Source organism: Cavia porcellus, unplaced genomic scaffold (assembly GCF_034190915.1).
Source record: "Cavia porcellus strain 051 isolate PalLab524CR breed Dunkin Hartley unplaced genomic scaffold, mCavPor4.1 scaffold_31, whole genome shotgun sequence".
NCBI classification, from domain to species: Eukaryota; Metazoa; Chordata; class Mammalia; order Rodentia; family Caviidae; genus Cavia; species Cavia porcellus.
Window position 1 is genome coordinate 21,109,349 of NW_026947514.1, and position 22,281 is coordinate 21,131,629.

Sequence of the window (22,281 nt, forward strand, 5' to 3'; positions counted from 1 at the left end):
GAGCAGGCATATTTTAAGATGCCTCTTAGTCTGCTCTTTAAGCTGTTTTCCTAGTTTGTTCACCTGTGCCCTTTCTTCAGAAGAACCGGCCTCCAGTAGCCTCTGCTCCTTTAGTCTGGCACCCAAAATGAAACCATAGAAACAAACTTGAATTTGACCTACAGCCCAGAGCACAGCTGCTGCAGCCAATTCCACAGACCTGTGAACAAATTGTTGTTTAAACTACTGAGATTCGGGAGCTGTTCACTATGCAAATTATTTCAGCAAAAACTGACTTACATAAAGAATTTTCTGAGGAAAACAGTCCATATAACAATGATATCAACAACTTCAAATGAAGTATTAGACATCCTTGTTCTTAAAAGACTCGAATACCCCACCACTGCAGTTTGTCATTCATCAGCGACTTCAACCCATGAAATTAGCATGACTCATCCAAAGGCATTACACTGTGTCCTGGGAAGGTCCACAGCCTTCCCAGTCATCTCTCCCAACCTTAAAATCTGTTTTTATCTTTTGCCCTGTAACCCACATTTTCACATTCAAGCTCACTAAGAAGATCAGCAAAAAAAAAGAGCCTCTTCTAAAAAGAAGCATTCTTACAGAGTGCCAGTGATGTTTTTTACAATAATTTTCCCCTCTGTTATATACTCATATATGGAAGAGATAAGTAATGTTATGAGCAAAGAACTCCCAGGATTCCAGAAATCATCCTGGACTCTCTCTCCTCCCTTACCTTCTCATCTCTACCTCTTTGTATTCTCTCTGATCTTCTGACTTTTCTGCCAAGTCAATATTCTCTCCTATGGACCTGGGGAACACATTGTGTCTTACCAATTAGCAAGGAAAGTTCTCTCTTGCTTCCCCTTAAAGTTCAAATTCCATTAAGTAATAGAACTTGCCCATCAATAATTAAGACTATCCCTGGGAAACACTCCCATAGAAGAAGCTAACAGCAGTGCTTTCTAAATAATGAAACAGAAAGATTTTCCAAACTGCAATGATTTTCCTCTTTTATATTTTCACAATCCTATGAGGAAGAGTAGGCAGCCATTTTAACAAGATAAGGTAGCAATTCCAGTGCCCCAGGTAGCCTGATTATCACAAAATAGTCCAGCAAGTTGGCCCATTGCAGGCCAACTACAAACAACACATCACTTTTGAGGTAAATGGCATAATGGCTTTTGAAATTCAAAAGCCACTAGATTTTGATTCTAAAATTAGAAGGTTGAGTGTGACCTTAAATTTCCCATCAAGGAGGAGGCTGTGGTTCAACTAGGAATCACTGCCTGTTCCCTAAACAAGGAAGAGGGTAGCACAGGAAGTAAATTTTCGGTTTCCACTTTGCACAGAAAAATTCCAGTAACCTAAAAGGGAAGGAGCCTCCTCTTCTTCCTTCACCTAAGAGAGGGAAACTTGAGTCAGTTTATTTGTCAGATTTTCAAATAGCATTTGAAGCAAAAATGTTTCGCAGTCCTTATAGTAACCAGCATGAAAAAGGCAATTAACTGTGGATAACACTGAGGGAGGAGGGCCAATAGGAAGGGAAAGTAAGATTCTTTCAGGCCTGTGGGAGAATGAGGTTTCTTAGACTATGTCAGTAAACCACAGCAGCGAGTGACAATTACTCTCCAAAACCCAACGTGTGTGAGTAAATTGGACGAGCTAGCTTACTCATAAGCCAGACCTGTGGCTCTAAATTACTAAATAATCTTTTAGCCTTAGAAAGTAAGGGATATAGAATAGATCCAAGAATTCCTTCGTCTATCAACCTAGAAGATTAAAGAAATAGAAGGATATCATCACCATTGCTTCTTTTCAGAATAATTAATACTGAATTAAAAGAGAGGTATTTTAGAGTTTTTAAAACTGAAGAAAGAGATGGAGAGACAGAGACAGAAAGAGACAGAGAGTTTGTTCAGTAGAACATGGAGATAGAACTACAGTCTGGGAGACTATCATCCCGAGTGAGTAAAATCCTTGGACATTTGAATAATTGGAAAAGGCAGCAAGAAAGCAGAAGAGTTTTAGAACAGTAGACAAGGAAAACAAAACTTCTCATGCAAATACCAAGTTATCAGGTAAAGGCCCAGTATTTCTATATCCAAGACAATATGCATACATCGGTAAAATAGTTTGTGAAAGGGCCCTCCCTTCGAAAAGGATAACTAAACCCAGGGAAATGGCTTTCTAGAAGAGTAGCATCAATCTGCAGTCATGCTCTGTGCCAAGCCTGGGGTTAACATGCAGGGTTCTTTTTGAAAAGCAGTAGTACTAACTCTGCTGTCCTAAGCAACACTCACAGCTTTAAGGGATGTAGATTGTAAAAGAAGAGCAAAGGTGAGCCAGGCACAGAGAGCAAACATGCAAAGTCATTGAGGTAGAGAGTGGTTGGTAGCAATAGGAGGACACTGGCCTTCCTAGGTAATCCAAATTATCTCTAATTTTCTAACCATCACTTTTTGGCAATTTCAACCCAGGGAAAAGTAATAAAAAGAAAATCAATAACTAAGCACTGCACTGTTATAAACGTATAACTGATTCACTAAACCACCACTTAATCAACTCACTTACTGCCTTAATGAATAATTAATTCTACCACTTACAGAACTAGGCCTGTGCACCCACAAACTGGAGCCCCATTCTCAAAGAAATCATAATAATCCTAAGCATTCATAATGGTCTGTAAGTTTCCCAGAAAAATCTGAGAGTAGAAAAGGTAACTATGACAACTGAAGTGGATACAGTAAGTTTCCCCAGTTCAAAAATATTGCTGCACATTTGACAATTAGACATTCAATTGTATCAATACACATCTCTTTTTAATAGCAGGGGATGCAGTAAACAAAGTAACCCTATAAATAAATCATTTATCTCTTGATACTTTATTTATTACAATTAATGGAAGCATCATTCTCTAATTCTAAGCATTTAAAATCATCTTTAGTCTCTGACTCCTTCAATATCTGAACCCAGTGTCAAGCAGTAATATCATACAGGATTCTTTGTGGAAAGCAATTCTTTAATTCCTGCTAATTAAACCAATACAAATTTATTTTTTCAGTGTTCAGAGTGTCAGACCCTTTAACAGTTCCTTTCTGGACTTACTTTTTTTTATTGGTTTTTTTGTTTTATTTTTGGTACAGGGGATCAAACTCGTGATCTTGCACTTGTGCAGAGCTAAATCCCCAGCTCTCAACTTCCTTTTAAATTGCCTCATTTTCTGTGCAAGATTGGACCCTCCAAATGGTCATTATATATTTAATATCCATTTCCCATGTTCCCAGCAAACAAGTTGACCATATTACTCATCTCTGGCAAGTAAGATGTAAAGCTAAGTCTACTGAAATTTCCAAGAGGCCATAGGCTTCTCTGGAGAAAGATAAAGATGCAACTGTTTTAACATGTGCTCTTCTTCCCGTCTTGATAGAGCCTACAGTCTAAGGGAAAGGCAGGAGATTGAGGAGTCTTGATGCCATCAATCTGTTGAACAAGGGTTAGTAGCTACCCAGCTCCAGATTTCCTTTCTATGAGAGACAAACCCCCAATGGCTTACACCACTACTCATTCTGTTTTCTGCTTTTGCAACCAAAAAAATGCCAACTCAACTTATTGGTAAGGCTCAGGTCTAAATAGCAAAAACCAGTGCCCCAAAAGAATGCCACAAATCTAGCCATGGAATGGCCTTCAATTTACAAATGTTGCTTTTCATAATGCTGACATTTCTACACCAGAAGTGCAATCTCACTGCAGCCACAGCCACCATCAACATTTTCATTTCTATATCTGGCACATAATCTTGTAGCACTATGTAACATTTATGCTACTGGAACTAGATGGGACGTCTACAACTGCTGCAAGTAGTTGATGGAATCTGACTCCCGTGCACATCTTACCTGCAAGTGCAGCTACAAAGGTGAACATCTGGCCTTTTCAACTACTAATGATTCATAAAACTGGAGGTTCTGTGTGCATTTTAATCATTTGGAATTTCTCCATCTCTGAGATTTTTAATTCTAATACTAGTCTTGGTTCTGGTAACTCCCTCTGAAGCTTACTTCCACTTCTTGTTCTTGTATGTGGAACTAGAAAATTATGGACAGTAGTAAAAAGATATTAAGCTAAATTGGAAGAATTTGAAGATAATTGGATGTGAGTCAAACAGGAAAATGAACTGAGAATATTCTCAGATTTGTGGCGCGACCAACAGTGTAGGTGTTAGTGTTACTCAGAGAATGAGGACGATAAAAAGACTCAGGAAGCACAACTTAGCATGTCAGTTTGGGGACATTCGTTGAACGTAGGGAACCTGGCCAAGATCCCCAACTGCCTGTGTGAGGGATATGGTGAAAGAATGAAATAAGACACAGAAAATTTAGCAATGCATGAGGAGGAGGCTGGGAGGTCAGTGCCTCAGAATGGGCAGACACAAAGACCTCCAAGCTAGCCACTAATTCTTGGCCAGTGTAGGGAAGAAGGAAGGGTACTTTTCTTGGAACAGCACAGAAGCAATGATAGAATGGGCAAGTTTAACATCATAAAAGGAACAAGTCAAAATCCATCCCCACACCTGGGTACTAATTTCATTGACCCAGAGAAAGATGATTTCCACAATCCAATACTGGCCCATAAAAGGCAGGCAAAGTAAAGTCAGCCTAGGATATACTATGTCACTTTATAATTCGTGGTCCCCAACAATTGAAGATTTGTTGTATGGATCTGGAATGCAGAAAAAAGAAAGATAGGCATTGACATAAGGGTATAGGAGTCATGTACTTACAGATGATAATTAGGATTATGAAACTGCCTTATCCTGATGCATTTTCTAACTCGGTGGAGGACATGAAGGAACTCAACAAAGTCTTTCTCCCTCAGAAGTACATCAAACCACCAAGAACCAATCATACTGGTCACTGAGAACTACCTATCTGTCTCCACCTCTGCTGCCTTCATTCAGCTCTCAACAGTTTCACTCAGAATTAGACTCTAAACTAATCTCCAATCTGCACGCTCCCCTTTTTGATGGCAGAAGGACTGACCTTTATCAAACACAAAATCTGGTGTTAAGCTTTAGACGGAAAACTTACATGATCCCCAATACCTAAAAGATAAAGTCCTATCCCACAGTAGTCTAGGATCTGATCATTTTCCATATCTGCCCCTCCCTTTCTCATTGCTTAAACCTTTCAAAATATATTTACCTTGGTAGAAAATGCACCCGGTATAGTTTTGATGGCATGTTACCTAGACTGTCTTGATAAAGACACTGAATTTCAACCATGTACAATATACTACATATCAGGAAGGGAGAATCCTTTCTTAAAAGCACACTATGAAACTGCTGACCCAGTTTACAAAATAGTCATTTGCATCCGTATTAATACAGCATTTAGAAAGGTATTTGCAAAAGAGACAGTATATTTTTTTAATACAAGAATGTACTCAAAGCTATTTAGCAAAGAAAAACAGGTTCTAATAATGAGCTTCTACATGGCATCATTAAGCCCCTCCCGGTATCTGTTTCTAAGGCCCGGTGACAATCCTAGAGACAGCTACATCATCTGGTTTCTCTTTGTACAAGTCCTCCTCAGCTCAGCACATGTTCTATACTGCTGGTTAATAAATGCACAGATCTATAAGGAATCTTCCACAGAAGGGCAGGAGCCAGTAGCCAACTTCAACCAACCCATCCCAGAGAGGAAGTAGAAAGCTAAGCACTTGAACTAGGGGCTATGAGGAAAAAATGCAAAGGTTAAGCCTCTTGAATCAAAGACTTTGGTCTCCTATCAGCCAAGGCAGCTTGTTTTCATGGTTCTGTAGAGAAATTTCCTACCCCAGGGTTATTTTTTGCAATATATTGAAATCTTTTACTGTTTTGTAAGATAAAACTAATCCAACAAATACTGATAAAACAGCTCTGAAATATGGAATTCTTTCTATTCTTAAGAATCTGTTTCCTAAAATAGTACAGGATTAAATTGCTAATACACACTGAGCACTTGCTATTGGAAAAATTACTTTATCCTTACAACAATCTATATGACTGATTCTGTCACCTTCTCCTTTTGAAGATCAGAAAACTGAGGCTAGGTTTAACAATTTGCCCCAAATCACAAGCTTTGTAATCACTAAAATTTTTAATCTCCAAAAGACAAATCAAAAACTATACAGATGCTAAAATATTTTCAATATATTCAAGCACAATTGAATGAATTAGTGAATGAGTGAACATCCTAAAATATAAAAATTGTTATGGGAAGAGAAATACAAGGCTGCTTCAATCTAGGGTAACAAGGATAGTATTTGAGATAATATTTAATTTCTTTGAATGAAGAGACAGGAAACCTTTAATACTATTATACTCAAAATAGCACAATTCCTTGTACCACAATTCATCCCTCACCTAAGATGGAGATCCTAAACAAAACTTTTCTTTCCCAGAGATATAAAACATGAAAAGAAAATCTCTAGATAACATATAAGATTGTGGCAATAAGATTGAGAAATGAAAATGTAAAATCTTAAGCTATTATTTTTGAAACTAAATATTGTAGGAAGCTATTGATATAAGAGAAAGAAACTCCCAACCTACCAGTTGTCCAGTACAAGTTTGTGTCCTTTAAAATCAAAGAATAAATTTTAAGAACAACAGAGATTAAGAGCAGAATATATTTATTGAGAGGAAGAAAGGAGAGAAACAGAAGGGATCCTGAGTGGGTTGCAAAGACCCTGTCTTTTCTAGGGATTTAATAGAGCAAAACTGCAGATGAGGCAGGTCCAAAGTGGGAAAAAAATAGTAAAATGCAAACTGGGCATGAGCTGGTACAGAACTATGGTTAACCAATAAAATTATGAGTGTAATTGCTCAGGTAAAATTGATTAACTTAGGATCAAATCGGGAAATAGCAAGAGGCATGAATACAGAATAGGGCCTTTTCCTGTAGGGGACTGGGTTAGTGGCTCCTTCTGGCTTCCTCAAAGTGATAGAGATCTATTTAGAATGTCAATCCCTAATGTTTATGCTTAGGAAGTATGTGGGCATTTGTTTTATCTTTTGTCTTGAGGGCCACAGCAGGAGATGTCTGTCTCCCCTACAATTGGAAGTAACTGGTCTTCTGCACTGGCTCCTCTGAGGGCTCAGCCCTAACTGATGGCCTATAGTACTTTTATCTAACTTAGCTGCCTATAACACTATGTCAAGTTGAACTGAGAAATGTATTCAATCAATCATTCGTTCATTCACTCACTCACCAAATGCCAGAGTCCATGCTCAACACTGGGGATATATAAGAAGAAAGAAAGATATAGATTCTTTACAAACAGTTCAAGGAACTATATCCATAAAAATTTTCTTACATCTATATTGCAATAGCTTCTTACATTCATGGGTAATTTTGAAGCTTAACCAAGTTATTAACTCAGAATAGCACAGGAAACAATAGAAAAAAGTACCAAGGAGAAATAAAGTGCACATGCCTGGCAGGCATCTTGGAGAGAAATCTCCAGATCCCTCAGAACAGCAGCTTGAGAAAGGTTACCAGCATCAGAAAAGCAGAGAATATTCCTCCTGCTAAGGCCATGGGCTGATTTCATCTTAGATATAACACATTGGCTGCCTCCAATATCGTTCTTTCCTTCCTCAAATTAGAAATCTCCCAAGCTCACAGAACCACATAAAATTAGATCACTCACTTTGAATAATTTCTGGAAAGCTTAGATGTTCTCAGCATGTCTATAAAAGCATTTGCTACATTTCTAATTAGCATCTCTGAATTTGCCTGTTATAAATCCAAACACTCCCAGGTCTTAAAAGACAAGACCTCTGTGAACATGTATGGGGCCATCTTTTATATTATATTCCTAATTATGCATTTACGAAAGGTTAAGAAATGTGTTTTATTTCTCTATAAAGTGTTATATCGGTACCTCATAATGAGAAAAGACTCAAGGCAAAAATTACTGTCTACAACAAAAAGCTATTTGGTATAAGAGCTATGTTTTTTTCTTAAATTGTGGGTTTGTTTTGTTTAGTGTGTGTGTATGTGTGTGTGTGTGTGTGTGTGTGTGTACACAACTGATTTGCTTTGCATTTTCTTACTGTCCCTGTGTGAGGCACTTGTGGGAGATAATGATTGGTTAAGGTTAGAGGTCTTCAACTTCTCCAGCTGTTATGGATTTGCCAGAAGCAGCTGTGTGTGCAATTATTGTTGTTAGTATTGCTTGTTTTTTAGGTTTGTTTTCTTTGAAAATCTTTCTCTCTCTTTTCTCTCTCTCTCTCTCTCTCTCTCTCTCTCTCTCTCTCTCTCTCTCTCTCTCTCTCTTCCCCCATCTCTCCCTCCCTCCCTCTCCCCTTGGGAAAGTGGAGCCTTTCAGAAGTGAAATCTGACTTACTTTCTGGGATCAGGATGACCTGAAGAAGTTAATTCACACAGTGTCACTCAAATGCAAAGGTTTGCACCTCAGTGGGGTATTTAACTCTAAAGTAATATTTGGACCACTTTCTACAAATAAATACTAGCAAGCCTAACAGCTTGTGAGAGACCATATAGTAGCATTCAGCCTTTGGGTAATTTCCTACTCACACATCCTCCTGCATTCTGCTAACCCACTGTTTATTTCCCAGTGTGCAAAGGGAGCCCGAGTCAGGCTCTCAGGCCAGAGGGCAGCTTCACGTTGATGTCCACTTGGAGGATGCTGCAATTCCTCTTACTATGGAGTCACAAGGAGATCAATATTGATGGCTTTAGTGCATATGGAGAAAAGTTCCTGGCATTTTGGAGATGCATAATAATTATCGAATGCAGGAGTCAGTAAACTTTCTCTGTAGAGTACCATCCAGTCAATATGTCAAGTTTTGCAGGTCATGTACTCTTCGTTGATCTACTCAACTACTCTGCTAAAGTATGTTATAGCCCCCAAAGTGGTCCTAGTGTACAAAGAAATGAGAATGCTTCAACTGGGCCCGCAGGCAGTCCATGATCTTTCAAAATGTCTTTTCAAAAGAAAAGACAAACTGTGATCAGGAAAGGGGAAAGGAAGAAAGGAAAAGAGAAAATATATACATAGATATATACAAGACAGTTAAGATAATTAACAGCTAGCTCCTATTTGTTCCTTGAAAAGAATGTTTGTGCTAATATCATTTAGACAGGTATCATACCTGTATCCTGTACTCTGAATAATTACTACGAAGTTAACAATATCCAGTGTATTAACTATTGTAACTGCCCTGACAACCTGTTTTGAAACTCAGTTTCATTGTTTTTATCTTTTTTCCTTAAAATAAATAAAATTGCCCACCTCTGAGTATTTTGAAACTTTGGGGTGTATTTTATAATTAAACTGTTTCACTTGGCATTCTAATGTGAAGTTAGAAAACACTGTAATCTTCTCATATGCCCAGGAGAAGAAAATAAAAAGTGGATCAACAAAAAATACTAAGTGCCCAACTTGATTATGGTCTAACTTATGATTTCACAACTTTATAATGGTGAAATATCACTATACATTCAGTAGAAATCATACTTCAAATTTTTAATTTTCATTTTTCTCCTCAGCTTACTGATGTAACATGTGAATGATATTTTTTCTAGATAATAAGCAACAACAGCAAGCCACACATCCAGCCTCACAATCAAAAGATAAACAAACTATACTCCACAGTATACTGTGCTGTTAAGAAATGATATTTGATATGGTGGATATATTAAAAGGATTGTTAAGTTAAACAACAATTTCAATTTACAATGTGTCTCTCAAGATCTAATCCTATTGAAAACCATTACACACTATCTGTAAAACCATTGTATATTTAGTTTACTTTTCTTCTCTACCTGAACAACACTAGATCTCATCCCAGGGAGACAAGCCAGAGTCCCAGACAATCACAGCATTGAGCTCAAGGTTCAGGACACTGGCCTTAGTGTATTCAGTATTCTCTTTGCTGGGAGGGACAGAAAGAAGAGCTCTGGTCTTCACTTGAGGTCATCACTCAAGATTTCTTTTATGGTAGAGACACAAGAACTAAATTGGTTAAAAGAATGAGCCATGCTTTTTCTCACCATCAGACACAAACACGCATTCAGCCAACAGTGGAAGAAGAACCAGATTGCCTCAAACGTCACTCCCATTTGGAAAAGAAAGAGTGGCCAACCTAGATTCAAGACATGGGGAACAGCTCAAATTCCAGCTCTTGACAGAAGAAGCTGCAATTTGACCTAGTAAAACTGAGTAAAAGGAAGGGAAGAAGTTATGGTCATTTCTACACCCTACCATATCATGTGTTTGTTTTTATTGCTACTATAACAAATTATCAAAGATTTAGAGGTTTAAAACAAAATAAATTTATTATATTATCTGTCATAGCAGAAGTAGTTCAGAAGTCTAATACAAGACTCACTGAGCCACCATCAAGGCTGCATTCCATCCTGCAGGCTTTCAGAAGAATGTATATTCTTGCCTTTCCCAAACCTTTTAAAGGCTACCTGCATCCCATGGCTCCTTTCCTTCATTTTCAAAAGATCTGATCATTTTTCTGTCATTTTATTACTATTTGAACACATTCAGAAAGTTTTGCAGTTTACAGGACTTATGATTAGATTGATGTCTCTCAGATAAGCCAAGATCACTTCCCTATTCTGAGGTGCATAACTTCATAATCTTACCTACGAAGTCCCTTTTGCTATGTGGGGTAGCATAGGCAAGGTACCAGAGAATATGGCATTGAAAACTATGGAGGGTCATTATCTTTCAACAATACTCAGGAAACTGAACTGTGAAAGCTTCCTAATGTTATGATGTTGCCATGTCAACTGCAGAAGTTATCAAATCAAAAGGAAGCTGTATCAGTCATCTCAGGCTGCCATACAAAACAGCAAAATAGGGTGACAAAGAAATTTATTTTTCTCAAAGTTCTGAAAGCTAGACATCTGAAATAAGGGTATTGTCATGGTCAAGTTGTGATGACATTTCTATCCTGGTTTATAAATGGCCAACTTCTTGCTGTATCCTCTCATTGGCATAGAGGTACAGAGACAGAGGTAGAAACAGCAATAATGAGAGTGAAACTGAGGGAGATCTTTCTCATCTTATAAGATCATGGTTCTATTTTGTGAGTTCCCTGCATTTACTACCTCACATCACTTTAATTACTTACTAAAGACCAGATTCCTAAAAGCAATCATACTGGGAGTTAGAGCTTCAATACATGAATGAAGTGGGTAGGTTCATAGCAGGAGACTTTATCAGGAAGTGATCCTTATTCCCATGGCTTTGAGCAAAGAAAACCATATAGCCACATTTAAATTCAAGGAAGGGAAGTAACAGCCTTCTCTCATGCTCATGGAAGAAGATTCTTATAATTATTAGCAAACATTATTAATATCCACCCCAAGTACTAGTGAGTTTTAAGCAGGATTCAACATAATCAGCTATGTGTCCTTGCATCTTTGTGGAGAATGAACTACTAGAAATTCTTATAATCAGGATGATCGTATTGAAACTGTTGATACAGTCAAGTAAACAGAAATGATTTCCCTACACATTTTTCCTTTTTCTGTATTTTTCTAATTATTATTCCACCAAAAGAAGAGGAAAAAGGAGAAGGAAGAGGAGGAGGAGAAAAAGAAGGAGGAGAAGGAGAAGGAGGAAAAGGAGAAGGGGGAGAAGGAGAAAAAGGGAACTGTGTTATCATAGTATGCAGAAGTTCAGTAAAGTGAATCCTTGAAAAATGTGAATTTAAGATGCAACCAAAGACATTAATAAGCATACTTTGAAAGTCAAATTCAGCCTTTCCTGTGTGTAAAAGAAAGCTGAAGCTGAGATCCAAGAAAAGAATACTTTTAACAGCACAGAAATTATTTGCATAGATGTTAGAAGATGAGTGAAAGAAATACAATGTCAACCCATCATCAGCTCTATCCAATTATGAACTTTTGGATGGATATGGGGATTCTAGTCTACTCTGTAGTACAGTCAGTTTCATAAGTTGGTATTTGTCATCATGGTTTATACATCATCTCATGTGAGTTCAGTTAGAGTTTTAAGAGATTGATCCTCTCTTATTGTACTGAAAAGTCTACTTTCACCCTACACAAGCATCTTATTTTGGATTCTCCAAAACACAAAGCCTAAGGGAAGAGCATAGCATAAATTATTATTTAAGAGATAATCCCAGGAAACAGAAATCAAAGAATGGAATTCTGTATTATTCTACTTTTTTTCTTTTTTTCTATTTTGTTTATTCTTTTCTTTTCTTTCTTTCTTTAAATAAAAAAAAAAAATCAAAGAATGGGGACGATAAGACAACAAATGGAGTGGGAGACCGTGTAAGGGTAGGTTAACGAAGTCACTGCTCTTAAATCCAATGAGACTTTCTATGAACCAGGCAGAAAGCCTTCTAGAACATTCTCCTGGAAGGACAAGAACTTGGACCCTTCATCCATTTGATCTTGGCCCCTCACTGGTTGCTTACCTTCAAGAATAATCAAATGTTCACATTCACTTCCTATCTACACTTGGGCATATTGAGTGGGGCTCCCAGTACCTTGGAGAAATGGAAACACATGGTTTACACTTGAAGTACAATGCTACTGGCACAAGAGAAGTTTGGCTTATCTAGATCTATGCACTGCAACAATAGCTGAAAGTAAAAGTTATTTAATTAGTGGTAACATAGGCCACCAGATGTGCTAGGTGAAGAGCAGACACTGAACTTTAGCCAGAGCAGCCCTAGCTCGGTAACCAGTGGTTTATTTTTCTATCTCATCGTATCTTTTGCTTTGCTCCCCAATAATAACTTTGATGCACAGCCACGAGTCATTTTGTCTTAGTTCTCCAAGCACCGCATTTTGTCTCAAATTTAGAAGTTTCTTTCCTTATCCTAAAATTTGGCACTAGACTTACCTAACTATCAAGCTGATATTAAGCTACTTTTGCACTACAAAAGCAAGTCTGCCAGAAAATCTGAGCACCACCAAATAGGCCAAACCATGGAACTAATTAAGTAAAAACAGTCCTTTAAGCAAATTTTCCGTTGGGGGGGGAGTTAAAACTTAGGGGTGTAAAAGTGAAACCTAAAGTGGAACAGTGATCATCAAGAATGCAAGAGGGTAAAAGGTTGGGGGCAGACTTGGTTATCTGTTAGAAACCAAGGCACTTACAGGACAATGCAGGATTTTCTAGTTTATAGAAATACAGTGAGAATTAAACAATAGAAAATGTAGATCTCACTGCACAATACACAACACGTTGTAAGTGCTTCTAAATGGCAGGAGGAGCTGTTTTGACCCTGCAAGTGATGACCCATGAAACCACACAGGGAATCCCTCGCCGGAGCTCTGGGTCAGCGCTTCATAAATACTGGTTTCCTTTCACTTGTGTTTCATAAAAGTCAAAAGCTTTGCAGTATAACTACGTGACATTCAGACAAGTGAAATAAAATGTATAAGATTGAGAGGTGCTTTTCTCTGGAAAAGTTCAGTGAATAAGGCAAACTATCTCCTTGATTGGAGCATGTTTAAGACCAAAGATGAAATGCTAGAGGTCACATCAAGCGTTCTGTCCTTTGAAACCCTTATTAGAGCTTTATCCCGCCCCGTGTGACCAAGCCTCTTTCTGTGATTGTCTTTCCTTTGTCCTGCGCATTTTATCTGTCTCCCCTACCTCTTTCCCAATCCTGCTTTTCTAAAACCTTCTACTCAAGCTCCCTGGCTGATCCTCTTCCAGTTCTTTAGACTTCAGATACATTTTGAGTTTTCGTTCATTTGACAAATACTCAGAGACAGCTTCTCTGTTGCTCACAATGTTCTAGGCATCAGGATACAGTGAAAAACAAAATAGACAAGTTCCCTGCCTAGGGATTTTCTAAGTTAGCGTGCAGAAAAACAAGTGAACAAACTGATACATAATGCCAGGGGGCCCCTTGTTCTCTCAGCTGTGAAACTGTCCTGTCGCTCATCCTGTGGAGCACAGAGCAATTGCATTCTTCCCTGAACCTGGGGAACAGATTCATCTCTAATCACTTCTGTTCTATTCTATTCTCTAATTCACTTTTATTCTAGTCACTCGCATCATGGACCACTTTTAAGAAGCTCTTTTTACCTAATGATCAAAGTTCAAGCATGCTGAAATTGTACCTCCTAGTGAAGAAAATTATAAGAGGATATGGAATTCTATTTCTAAGGTTTATTATATGTGTGGCATTTATTTTATTTTCCCTAAAGAATTACCAGTAACTAACAATAGTCCACTGAAATTCCACATATGACTGCCAATACCCTGGAATGATGTCGACTGGTATGTTTTATCCTTGACACTGGGTGATTTTTTATCTTTTGCCCCGCTCAAAGGGAATCACCTGGGATACAAAAAGACCTAATGTGAGAAATAAAAATAGAGGTACATTATATGGAATTGTGGTTCATAACACAAAGTCCAATCAATCTGAGCTTCCTGTACATGCTATGCACACATATTTTAATCCCTGTTAAATTTCTCTGCTGTTTCCACTGCTAATGTTATAGACCAATCAACCACAGATTGTCACCCATTCTTCTGGCTTCCAACTGTTAACCAATTTGATTTCCCTTCCCTATTGACTCTCCCCAAGTAAACAAGTGACTCGACCTCCTCAGACCAGCAACTGTTTTAAATCAAAGCCTCCAAATTCAGCAGATAGATGCTAAAAAGGTATTTAAAAGATGTATTTGGAGTATCATCCAGTCTTAAAAAGAAATGAAATTCCAATACACACCACAACATGCAAGAACTTTGAAGACATTATACTCGGTTAAATAAGCCAGTGGCAAAAGGACACACATTGTTTGATTATATTTATATGAAGCATCTAGAGGAGTTAAACTCCTGGTGACACTAAATAGAATTGCCGGGGGGATGGGAATAAACAGGAATATGACAAAATAGCAGTGATGATTATTACCCAAGACTGAGGTGAGTAGAGAACGAGGACTTGCTACTTAATGCAGGCAGTTTCAGTTTGGGAAGAGTAAAAAAATTCTAGGAGTAAATGGTAGTGATGGTTGCACAAAATGTGAATACACTTACTACACTGAATACTTTAAAATTGTAAAAATAGTTAAGTATTGTGCATATTTTACCACAATTTAAATTTAGAAAATTCCATGAAAAACAACTAGATTTTTAAAAATGTATTTGGTATGAATCAGTTGCAGAATTGTGTGAGCGCAGTCAAATCTCTACTCTCTGCTCAGGCAGCATTTGAGCGGAAAGGACTGCTCACACCCTTCAGGGGCCACATCGTTGTTGAACTAGAGAGAAATCAGCCAGGAGCATTGCACTGACATGCATAATCCTCTTATTACATACTGAATACATTTGTTTCTATAAAATGGAGAAATTAGAGTCATTCTTTTAATGTTAAAGTAACTGCAAGACAGCATTAACCAACATGAGCTAGAGGTAAACCAAACCTTAGAATCTGAACTTCGTTCTTTGGCAATTCACTAGCTCGCAAAACCATAAATCTGCTACTATCTCTGCATCCAATTAGTGTCCAAATCTAACTTAGTTTTTCAACATCTTTCACATCTTTTCTTTCCTAAACCAGCTCCACTTATCTTAGGGCCTATAATACACCCTCCACTGAACCATCGCTGTGAACCCTAATTGCTCTTCTTAGTTCTAGGCATATTCTCACTTCCTGACTTTCCAAACCTTCTTCCATATTGTCACCAGAACAACTCCTCTAAAATTCCAAATGTATCTTATTACTGTTTTCCTTAAAGGGTTCTGATGACAGTTCATTCCTTACAGAATAAAGACTAAATCGAATCTGTCAAACAAGTCCCTCATCTCACCACTAACCACTTAAAGTGACCCTCCAGGATGACTGAACATGAACTACTTACAATTTCAAACATACTTCCATAGCTCTACTTCTCCAGCCTTAAATGACTTTCTTCTCAAATCCCATCTCATATCTCCAGGGCAAAATAGCTTGCTCATCATTTCCTAATAGACAATAAATTTTAAAGTAAAGATATTATGTAATTTTTATTTATCCTGAGAACTTTGTTAAACATATAGCAACCACTAAATACAAGTAGTTTTCATTAAAGGAACTAATGAAAAGATCAAATGTCTTGTGGCACTAGAATTACACAATAGCCAAAATCTCTTCCTTACTATGATTTGGTAATAATGAAACTCTATGATTGCAACTGAATCATTACCATGGCTACATGGTCTTATCACTCCTGCAGGAACACATCAGGCATTGGTTCATCCTGTACCTGGAGCACAGATACTAATTTTACAAAAGGAATTCTCAGACCATAACATTTTATTGCTCAAAACTCTTCAAGAGCTCCCTATTGTCAACTCTTTCTATGACATCCAGTGACCTCCATTTTCTGGTCTCAATCTACCTGCTCAATCTTATTGCCTCCACTCTTCTGTAAGCCTGTCACTGAACAAATCACCAATGTCTAAATAGTTTGCCAATAAGTATATTTTAATCTTGCTATGTCTTTTGCTTAGAATTTCTTATAAATTTAATTTTACTTCCCTAGATTTACCTCAAAAACCATTTCTTTCTAGAATTTTCCATGACTACCTCTGCCAAAATTGATTCCTTCTTTTTAATTCCATAGCATTCTTTCCAGTAGCCTCTTCTTGGCACATTCATATTGTATCTTTATCATACTATCAGTGGATCTGATTCAGCTCAAAGACAAGATTACAAAATCTTTGAAGGCTGTAACTCTGCCTTATCCACTGTGTCATCGACAGCAGAGTCCAACACATTCCTTGCCTGTTAGACTCTCAATAAAAAAATCACTAAATTAGTTTTTCTGTTATCCAGTCCACTACAACCATGGTTTTTCTGGATAACAGCTTTTCATATTCACATATATCAGTATATTAGGACACAAAGTACTTTTCCATCTGTTATCTCATTTGTATCTCTCCGTTATATTATAAAATAATGGAACTCTTCTCTATCTTGGAGATAAAGTAATTATATTTATATTTCAACACCTGAACATTTTAGTGATATTCAGTATAACTGGAGGGGGTGGAGTTTGATTCTTAAAGTGCTAACTTCATATTACATTACTTTTTCCCCACTCCTGGTGCCTTATGCAAATGTTCAACATTATCCATAGGTGTGATCCTCATTCATGTGGATTCAGTGAAAGCAGCACTCCCCAACTCCATTCTCCCTCCCCGCTTGTCAAACTCTCTCTACAGCTGGGAGTGATCTGAGACCAAAAAAAAAAAAAAGTCAGTCTCAACATTCTACCTGGATTTTCCCCTCCGCCAGGCTCACCCAGGCTATTGCTCCAGATTGTACTTTACCATCCACACCTTTAAGGAAACCAGCCATCTAGGTGGACTGATTCCTCAGTGAAAAGGCAGGGAGTTGCTAAGCTCTGAGGTCTGGGGAGGGACATGTCGCCAAAGCTGACAAGACCATGAAAATGGGGCTATCAATTCTCAATTCACGGGTTGTAAAGACAGATCTCCAGGTTCAATCACTTGCTCTCCCTCTTCCTAACTGCATTACCCTGCAGTGTATATAATGTCCATGTGCCTCAAGCCCCCATCTGTGAAAAGCACTGTGGTAACAGTTTCTCTGTCATAGATTTCCTATGAGGTTAAAAAAAACTGATCAATGCAGATTTGGGCCCACTATCTAGAACATAAGAAGCATTCAGGAAATTTTGAACTAAAATGATACAGTGTTCAATTTTTATGTGTCTTTAGAATTGCTGATTAAAACTCATCTGAACACAAAGGGTCTCCATAAACCCCACATTCTAAACAATGATCACACACTTCCCTTGGAGATCACTACACCTAATCTGCTCTCCTACCTTCCACTACCATCCACCACCATAAATCCCACTCCCTTTCAGTCCAGAAAGGGTAGCACTGGAGGGAACAGATTTGAAGGAAGCATTGTTATGGCTTCCGCAGGACACTTAGAGTCTGTGATGAGATATCTCCATCTCTAAAGAAAGAATGAGGAACTTCAGGAGAACCCCTAGAGTAATGAGTTCCTGCCAGACAAAGGCACTGAATTCCACTCCCTGGATGGAGCTTTCAGAGCCAAAGATCCAGTCTTCTTCAACTATCATGGACTATTACTGAGAGAAGTTGGCCTAGGACCTTCATAATAGGTAACATTCTTAAACACTGTGGCTTGTGTCTACTTAATATGTGAAGCCTGCCAGAGGGGCTCATTTCATCAGGGAAATAAGAACTGTGGAACCAGCTGTGCAAGGAGAAAAGGGTGGCCCTAGTCTCCTACAGCAAAGAATATCTCAGTATCTATCATGTGACAAAGCACAGAGGAAATTTAACAGCTCTGATGGCCACCAAGAGAGGAACTAATCCTCTGGACAGGAGATTGGTATCAGGAATCACTCTTAGGGATCTAGGAGGATATGGCTGCCCTGTCTGGAGGAAGCTTAGCAATGGATATGACTAGTTGAAGCTAGCTGCTCACTAAATTTATTAACCATAAAAGTTACTAGGTGGGGGTAGACCAGGTGACTCACCACTCCTTTATGGTATATAGTTAGTTACTAAGAGATGAATATGCCTCTACCATGACCAACTCTCCTAGACTCCTAGAGATCTCCAATCTAAGCAAAGTTAATCCCATAAAGAGAGAATGAAAAGATGGAATCTTTATGAAGACTCTTCCCACCCACACTCAATTCTGTCAGAATACTGGGATAAGAAAAGTGTAAGAAGAGATCAGAGAGCTAAAGACCTGAAGAGATGGCTCAAACCTATACAAAGGAAGGACTGGGAAGGTGCTAGAGACAAGACTTAAAGCATATTAAAATCTAAAGCTTAAACAGAAGTTAATTTTAACATCTCAAATTATCCAGGACATTATAGGCTGTGTCCTCAGCATATCAGGGGAAAAAAAGATTTTTGTCATAGCATAATTGAAGATTTATAAAAAAAAAGTTTATGTCCCATTAGAGCAATTACATTACCAGCAATAGCATCCTAGGGAAAACTCAGTGTTCAAAACAGAGATGCTAAATGTGTCCAAGCCAAAGGCTTCAAATGAGATCAGAAGGGGAAGACAGAGCCTTGAATGTTTATGTGCCTAGAGCTCTGTATGGAGCAAATTAGGGAAGATCAAGGGCAGAAACTAACCTGAGAAAACCAAGGAAATAACCAAGAATAAGACTTAAAGCCCCAATGGTTCTAATTAGCCAGAAAGAATAAGGGACAAAATAGGTTGAGCGTAAAGGCACAATGTTGATGCACACACCTGGAACCACTGGGAGTCCACTGAGGTTTTATGTTAATAGGGATAAAGCGTCTCTGAAAAATATTATTGCCTCCCAGCAGCTTCCTACTGCTTTGGTCACTCCTGCCTTTCATTAACAAAAAGCTAACCCACACCTTCCTGCCATTCTATTCCTTTGAAGGAGCTGAGATGGTCATGTGCAAAGGGAAAAGAGACTCTTTCATGTCTACATTGACATTACAAGGCCAAGCCACAAGTCCAAGCCAAAAGACTACTTAGTAGAAGATTCTGACACCCCAAATGGGATGGGGCTGAGTAGGACCCATCTGCCCTTCAATTTCCTCTCTATGCAAAACCAACCTTGCAATCGTTACTCATCAACCTTACACATTGCAAGTCTTCTAGGAAAAGGATAAATAGTAGGTTCCAAACAGTCTGAGGACTGGAATGTTATTCTCACCCGCTGAGCTTTTCTCCAGGACAATAGCATGCAAAGTGTGGTTTGTGTAGTTATCTTCTGAGCAGTCCCACCCTGCAATCCAGACTCCCAAAGCAAGCTGCCCTGGGAGACCAAGAAAATTGTCACCACTGCTCTGCCACCATGGAGAAAGCAGCACGGTGATATTGGGAATTCTTTGCCCATGCTAGGAAATCACCACACTGCCTTGACAAGCACTGCCCAAGGGCAGCTTTTTGCTGTCCTCCCAGCAAAGTCTGCACACAGCCATCGTCAGTTCAGCCTCCCTCGGGGGTAGAGCCATCAGGACCAGTGCACAGCTCAGCACAGACTGCCGTGGGCTTCCCTCAGAGAAAATGGCCTTGCAACTGCAACTGAGTTGGGTTTTTTTTTTTGTTGTTTTCTTGTTTTTTTAAATTGATTCAGAGAAATTTCAGAGTTCCACCAAAAGTCTGTAATGCTCTAGGGGAAAGCATGACATCCATCAATGTGAATTCTAGAAGGCAGCTATTGGCACATCCATGAGGGACATAAGCCCTGAGATGGTCAGTTTGTCACCTCCATTCCCAGAATGCACTCTGCAGAAACAGGGTGGATCCAGCTTCTCAAATACTCCTTTAGGTCACCACTCGTCTTCCTACCCACCCACCCCAACAAATGTATTTCAAGAACTTTCAGTGAAAATTAGTAAAGAATATAAAAATTTAGAAAACAAAAGTTTAAAGAAGTCTTCCCCCAAAAAATATACCTTCATAATGGTCTTTTCTCGCAGAGAAGCATGATGTAGTTTGATATGTCTGCCTTCAGACTTCTATGTTATTTTACTTAAAAGTAAATATGCACTCAAAATTTAATGGAATTAAAATAGAATTTAGACAACTGAGTCCGCATTGAAATGATGGAAGATCTAGAATCAACTACTTGAGTGTAAACCCTAATTCCAGGTTTTATTATCTATATCTAAACTATAACAGATAAGTAATATAGCACCTACATTAAGAAGTCTTTATAAGGAATAAATTAAATAACGTGAAGTTCTTTAAAAGACCTAGCACCTCTGGGTGAATATAGTTCAGCTGTTTGTGTTGCTATTGTTGTCATTAGTTTGTGTTTTTAATACTATACATAATTTTTTTCATACCTCTTCCAAGGAATGAACACCTCATGGGTCTCAACCAAATCTAGGGCGCTGTCTAGAATGATGTGACTTATGAAATGCACTGATGTGGCCAGCATCTTCTGTAAATAGCTGATACAACAGGCTGGCTGTGGACAACTCGAATACCAGGAGTGGCACAGAAAGGCTGTGGAGGGTCAGCTACAGCAGCGTCACAGCTGTCCTCAACTGCCACTGTTGGCAGCTCAACTCTAGGAATGCAATACAATCACCCTGTTGGTCTACTCCTCTTACTGGAAACTCTGGAGATAAGAGTCCTCAGTTCCAAATTCCAGTGGTCAGACTAGTGATGGTCAATCTCTCCATCCCTAAGTAAAGACATCCGTGTCCCTTGTAGCACATCATTATGGGGCTTAGAGCAGTTTTCCTCAACCGAGGAACTGGGTTGATTTTACTCCCTACAGGACATTTGGAAATGACTGGAGATATTTTTGATTGTCAAAACTGAAGGGAAAAGAGGCTGCTACTGGCATATGCTGCATACAGTCCTAGAATGTGACTAAACATCCTGTAATTCACAAGACAGCCCCCAAACAGAAAGTTATCTAACCCAAAATGTCAACAGTGCTGAGATAGAGAAACACTTGATTAGACACCTTAAACACACAAGTTAAAGAAGCCTCTTAGGCTACATGAGGAAAACGCCTTCCCTACAGCAATGAGCAGGCATGTGGGTCTCAGAAGTGATCAAGTAGGCAGCATGCCTGAGATAAGAGAACTACATTTTCTGTGCCTTTTCCACAGAGTGAATGGAGAGGAAAAGCCAACAGGAAGATATACACTTTCCTAAATAAGGGCTGCCATCTAAAACCACCCAGCTTCACATCACAGACACGGAAGAACTTCAGCATTAGAAAAGCTGAATCCCACGCTCTGGGGAAGAAACATTTCCTCCTCGCACTACATGGATGCCTGTTATTCTTCAGAACTCAAACCTAGCTGCTCAGACACCACTTCCCTGACCACCTGATGCTGTCTCCTTCTCATTTCCTGGCCAGATTTGTCTTCTGTTTTCTTTCCTGTGTCTGTACCAGTTTATAATGGATGCAAGAATCTTGACTCCCTTTTATTTGTTTATTTCTCTGCCCCAGGAAATGCTTCATACACAATAAAGAGTAAGTAAACAACATTCGCTACATTAAATGAATCTGGTAGGGGTATAAAGGAAGCAGCCCTTGAGCCTATGTAGAACTTGAGTTATAAGGATTTTCATTTCCCTTTAAAGGCATTCTTGTGGGGAGTCCTAGAATGCAATGAGAACTTGTCATTTGTCAGGTGCTCTTAAATCTCACCACATATCTCTTAGATAGGAACTGTTAGATCCATTTCACAGATGAAACAAAGTCATAAAAGTTATGGAAGCTCCCTGCACTCCTGTGCTGCTAGGAA